This window comes from Archocentrus centrarchus, chromosome 8 (genome assembly GCF_007364275.1).
Source record: "Archocentrus centrarchus isolate MPI-CPG fArcCen1 chromosome 8, fArcCen1, whole genome shotgun sequence".
Classification (NCBI taxonomy): Eukaryota; Metazoa; Chordata; class Actinopteri; order Cichliformes; family Cichlidae; genus Archocentrus; species Archocentrus centrarchus.
This window is the reverse complement of record NC_044353.1, coordinates 23,386,508-23,392,975: the sequence shown is the minus strand read 5'-3', so window position 1 is coordinate 23,392,975 and position 6,468 is coordinate 23,386,508. Positions and strand designations below refer to the sequence as shown.

The window sequence follows — 6,468 nt, the reverse complement described above, 5'->3', positions numbered from 1 at the left end:
GATTATATATTTCTGGATAGCATTTTTAAGTGAGGCTGGTTATTGGGACATGGAATGTCACCTCTCTGGTGGGGTAGGAGCCTGAGCTAGTGCATAAGGTTGAGAGATAGATATAGTTGGGCTCCCCTCAATGCATGGCTCTGGAACCAGTGTGGACTCCAGTCTGGAACTGCCCTTGATGAGAGGCGGCAAGTTCAGGCGAGCTCATCTCTGCTTTTAGCGGATGATGTGGTTCTGTTGGCTTCGTGAGGTGATGGCCTCCAGCTTGCACTGGAATGGTTCGCAGCCAAGTGTGAAGCGGCTGGTATTAGAATTAGCATCTGTAAGTCTAAGGCCATGGTCTTCAGCTGGAAAAGGGTGGAATGCCAACTCCAGTTCAGGATGGATTTACTGCCCCAGCTGGAGGAGCTTAAGTATCTCAGGGTCTTAATAATAATAATAATAACTTAGATTTATATAGCACCTTTCACAAAACCCAAGGATGCTGGACAAAAAAACAAACAAACTAGGAGTTGAAGGTCTTTTTGAACAGGTGATTTTTCAACAACTTCTTAAAAGTGTCCAGTGATGGGGTATTGCAAAACTGAGAAGGGAGAGAGTTCCAGAGAGTAGGGGCTGCCACACTGAAGGCTCTGTCCCCAAAGGTATGGAGGTTGGTGCGAGCGACAAAGAGCAGACCCATGGCTGAAAACCAGTGTCCGAGGCTGACCCGGCCCGTTGGTCTTTTTAATCCAGACCGCCGAAGATTGGTACAGAATTGCCCAAATTAAATCATATAATTATGACTGATGTCAAGGATTCTGAGAATTGCTACTGTACAACAAAACTAACACCAGACTTTGATGCACTGGCAAAAACAACACTGTTCCCACTATTAACATTAACAGTATTAACACGGTAATGCCTTTTTTTTATGTTTATGTTTCAAGATGGCGGCGCGCATAGTCGCAGCGGCTCAGTGCTCTCCTTTTCGGTGCTCTGTGAAATTGTGTATGTTGTTATGTGTGCTTCAACTGTGGCTCAACACATCACCATTATGTCGGGCGGACATTATAACATACAGACGGCACGAACTCCTACATATAGGAGCACAAAGTGAGCAGGCGGTTACGGCTGACTTCCTCCACTCTCACAACATCCCGGTGGACATCGCCAGACCACCTGGCTCTTTGTGGTTCATCATCCCTGTGAGGGGGGGTCGCAGACGGAGACGGCGCAGAGAAAGGAGGCAGAAAAGAGGCGGCAGAGCTGGCGTTTTGGAGAGGCTACGTAAACGGCCTCATAGACCTCCGTTACCCAGTGTTTTCCTCGCCAATGTAAGATCACTCCCGAATAAAATGGATGAGTTGAGACTGCTGGTGGCTACAAACAGGACCGTGAAGGACTGCTGCGTTTTGCTCTTCACTGAGACCTGGCTTCATTCATCCATTCCTGATGCAGCCATCGAGCTAGCCGGCAGGACAACGCACCGGCATGACAGAATGCGGACCTCCGGTAAGAGCAGAGGAGGGGGTGTGTGCTTGTATGTAAACAACAGCTGGTGTACAGACAGTATGACTGTGAACAGCCACTGCTCTCCGGACCTGGAGTACATGACTGTTAAATGCAGGCCCATCTATCTGCCCCGTGAGTTTACAGCTGTTTTGATCACTGTTGTTTATCTTCCCCCTGATGCTAATGCTAACTCGGCTGTTAGTCTCTTACATAACACGGTTTGCAGTCAACAGAGCAGATATCCTGAGGCTGTACACATCATTGCAGGAGACTTTAACCATGTCGATTTAAAGACTGTTCTACCCAAGTTCCATCAGCATGTTAAATGCCCTACAAGAGGGAACAACACACTGGATAAAGTCTACTCTAACATCAAGCTGGGTTTCAGGGCTGTGCCACTGCCACATCTGGGCCAGTCAGACCATCTGTCCCTGCTTATGATTCCAGCATACACCCCCCTCAGCAAAACTGCTCTTTCTACATCTAAGACTGTTCAGACCTGGCCTGAAGGTGCCTCTCAACAGCTGCAGGACTGCTTTGAAACAACTGACTGGGACGTATTCAAGCACCAGGACCTGGAGCAGTATACCTCGGCTGTTCTGGACTACATCAAGTTCTGCACCGACACTGTAACTGTGGACAAGAATATCCGGGTTTTTCCAAATAGAAAGCCATGGATGAATGGAAAGGTGCAGAGCTTACTCAGAGAAAGGAACATCGCCTTCAGAGCTGGTGATGGGGTGCTTTACAGCGCTGCCAGAGCCAACTTGAAGAGGGGCATCAGGGAGGCCAAGGCTGTGTATAAGAGGAGGATTGAGGACTGTTTCCAGAGCCACGACTTCAGGCAGGTGTGGCAAGGGGTTCGGCATATTTTGAACTACAAACCCAGCCTGTTAGTTGATCAGCGTAACATCAATCTGGCAGAGGAGCTGAACAGCTTCTTTGCACGCTTTGAGGTACAGCAATCAGAGACAGCCATCCAACATCCCTCAGCAGGCAGCAGCAGCATCCTCAGGCTGCAAGAGCAAGAGGTGAGGCGTATGCTGGAAACTGTGAACCCCAGGAAAGCTGTGGGGCCCGATGGTGTCTCTGGACGGATACTGAAGGTCTGTGCGGCTCAGCTGGCTGGTATTTTTACCAGCATTTTTAACCAGTCCCTGAGCCAGGCTGCTGTCCCTTCCTGCCTGAAGTCCTCCATTATCGTCCCCATCCCCAAGAAGAACACTATCAGAGGTTTGAATGACTACAGGCCAGTAGCACTAACACCAATTGTTATGAAGTGCTTTGAAAAGCTTGTCCGGGCTCACGTCATCTCCAGTCTCTCTCCCAGACTAGACCCCCACCAGTTTGCCTACAGAGCCAACCGGTCCACAGAGGACGCCATTGCCACGGCCCTCCACTCTGCCTTCTCTCACCTGGAGCAGGGGGGGAACTACGCTCGGCTGCTCTTTGTGGACTTCAGCTCGGCGTTTAACACCATCCTTCCTGGCAGACTGGTGACTAAACTGTCAGATCTGGGGATACCACGCTCCACCTGTCTTTGGATCAAGGACTTCCTGACAGACCGTTCCCAGAGGGTAAGAGTAGGTCCCCACCTCTCTTCAGCCATCAGCCTCAGCACCGGCTCTCCACAGGGCTGTGTGCTGAGTCCCCTACTCTTCACCCTCTACACACATGACTGCACCTCCATACATGCCAGTAACTGCATCATTAAGTTTGCGGATGACACCACTGTGGTGGGGCTCATATCAGGCGGGGATGAGTCAGCATACCGGGACGAGGTGCAGCGGCTGTCAAGGTGGTGCAGTGAGAATAACTTGATCCTGAACACCACTAAGACAAAGGAGATGGTAGTAGACTTTAGGAGGACAACACATGTCATTCAACCTCTGTTCATCGAGGGGGATGAAGTGGAGCTGGTTTCAGATTTTAGGTTCCTGGGAGTACATCTGCAGGATGATTTGACCTGGAGTATCAATACGACCAGCATTGTCAGGAAGGCCCAACAGAGACTGCATTTCCTGAGGGTTCTTAGGAGCAACCATCTGACCCAGAATCTGCTGGTGTCCTTCTACCGTTGCTGTGTAGAGAGCATCCTGACCTACTGTCTGTGCGTGTGGTTCAACAGCTGCACAGCAGCAGACAGGAAAACACTCCAGCGAATCATCAACACGGCTCAAAAGATCATAGGCTGTCCCCTGCCCTCCCTCCAGGAACTGTTCAATGCCCGCTGCCAGAGGAGGGCACAGAACATCCTCCAGGACCCCTCACACCCTGGACACTCCTTGTTTCAGCTACTGCCATCAGGCAGACGTTTCAGGACAATGAAGGCCAGAACAAACAGACTGAGGAACAGCTTTTATGCCAGGGCTATCATTGAACTGAACTCTGTGTGGTTTGGACAGTGATGTGGGGTGGTAGTGCTGACTGTGTGCGTGCGTTGGTGTGTGTATTGGGGCTAGATTCGTCTGTTAATTTACTATTGTGCACTGTATTTTAGTAATCATTTTTATCACTCATATTTTTATTATTTTATTATTTATTGTCTGAGGCACCTAGAAAGGAATGCATTTTAAATTTCGTTGTGCAACTTCTGTGTACAATGACAATAAAGATTCTGATTCTGATTCTGATTCTGATATGTATGCATCTGGTGCTGGCCCGGCCCGTCTGTCAAATTTCAAAAGGTCATTGTGGTCCCAGAGCCAAAAAGTTTGCCCAACCCAGCTCTAGATGGACAGTGAGACCAGATCTTTTGTATAGTCTCTCAAGACGGTGGCAGGTGGTCTTTAGGACACGGAGTTCTATTGTGAACCATGGGGCAGAGCAGGTGAAAGAGACAGTCCGGGTTTTGGTGAGTGCAAGGGAGTTAAAGCTGCATCATAGGGCAGAGTTATAATGGTCAACAAGCCCATCAGCCTTGATATTGGGAGGAGGGGAGGTCAGAGGCCAAATGGGTTGTTCAAGGCCAATGCATTAATAGTCTTGATCTTCCTGTTTGTGATGGTCCATTTGGCACATGGCCTGTGCAGAGGTACAGGAACAAAGAAGCAGACAGCAAAGTGGTGGGAGACAGCAAGGTCCAGGCACTTCAGGTTGGAAGGGATTATGCCTTTACAGCAAACTAGATCCAATGTGTGGCCTCTGAAGTGAGTGGGAACTTTAAAGTGCTGCGTGAAATTAAAGCAGTCCAACAGAGAGAGGAATTGACAGCTATTGGAGTCAACATGAATACTGAAGTCACCAAGTAGGAGTGTGGCTGGAGACATTGGAACTGATAGAGGTAAGAAACTCAGACAGCTCAGACATGAAGCAAGTAGAGACTTTAGGGGGGCAGTAGATAAGGACAGTTTGGAGCTGTGTGGATCCAGCCAGAGTAACAACAAGACTCTCAAAAGAGGTGATACTAGGTAGTGGTAGTTCTTTAACCAGGATGTCGGCTCGGTGTATAACAGCTAACCAGAGGTGGACAGTAACGAAGTACAAATACTTCATTACTGTACTTAAGTAGATTTATCAGCTATCTGTACTTTACTTGAGTATTTATTTTTCTGACAACTTTTTACTTTTACTCCCTACATTTTTACACAAGGATCTGTACTTTCTACTTATTACATTTTCAAAACAAGCTTGTTACTTTAGGTTTAATGCCTCTGAGAAACGTTTGCATTTCCGGTGTTGTATCAAAAAGTGATCGTCTGCCATAAAGTGATTTTCGATGTTTCTATGTGCTTTTATGTGTAATGTCTTTGCTTATATTGGTGAATAGAGTGTAGTCAATAGGATTTATGAAGGGCTTAAATTTAAAATGAAGAAATGACCTGTTTTTCAATTATGTTTATGACTCTGCATTATTGCACGTACATTATAATAAATCGAGTCCTCTTTGGTCACTTAAAATCTTTATAGAGTGTAATGTTATAATTGTTCTGATTTCTGCTGCTCTCTTGGCCAGATCTCTCTTTAAAATCTGACCGATCACAGTTTTTACCCTGATAAATAAAGAATATATAAAAGTCACTGCCAAAAACTGATTGCAGCGTCTACCTTGTGACAGAAATGTTGTTTCTTACTCAAAATTACTTGATATCATTGACGAGAGAAATGTTTGACATATTTTTCACAGATAGGTCAGCAAGTCATTTACACAGTTTAAATACGGGCAATCATTTTCTAGCAATCACTTTTTGGCAGACGATCACTTTTTGGCACAACACCGGAACAGTGAGGAAAATAAATGACTGAAAACGTAAAGGACAAAAAAAAGTGTCTGCAGTTTGTCACACAGTGTGTCTGCTAGCTATAAGAACAGCTGCTGTATTTTAAGGGACAGCAAAGAATGAGCAATAACTTCACTCAGATGGAGAAAGATGTAAGAAAGAGGTAGAAACATCCTCCAAGGAGCTACTTTTACTTTCTTACTTTGAGTAGATTTCAGAGCCTGTACTTTTTTACTTTTACTCGAGTACAGAAGTTGAACCAGTACTTCAACTTTTACCAGAGTAGTTTTTAACACAAGTACTTGTACTTCTACTTAAGTACAGAATGTCAGTACTTTGGCCACCTCTGCAGCTACCCCACCACCAAGACCTTTGGAGCAAGGTTTCTGAATGTACACAAAGCCAGGGGGAGTGGCTTGATTGAGTGAGAAAAAAAACTGTTGATTTTGTCACATCTCTGTTAGGAAAAGGAAGTCAAAGTTCCTGTTAGTGATGATATTGTGGATTAGTAGTGCTTTATTGTTGAGTGAACGGGCATTCAGCAGCATGAAAGATGCACTGTTGAGAGCTGATCATGAGGCAGATGTGACCGGAATGGCGCTGTCTATGCAAGCCAGAGGATGTAAATTGCTCAGGATGCACCCTTTAGATTTGCAATGAAGTCCTTGTTGCCTACTGGAGCACCTGCCAGACAGTACAGGGATGACATTATCCAAGTGTACGTCAGGCAGTATAGAGGAATTATGATGTTCTA

The 6,468-nt window shown here is 46.3% G+C and overlaps 1 protein-coding gene across 1 annotated transcript in view; it reads left to right on the top strand.

Moving 5' to 3' along the window:
• Window positions 1-6,468, top strand: part of LOC115784095 (myosin heavy chain, fast skeletal muscle-like) — a 43,727-nt gene that overhangs the window by 16,830 nt on the left and 20,429 nt on the right. The window lies entirely within an intron of this gene.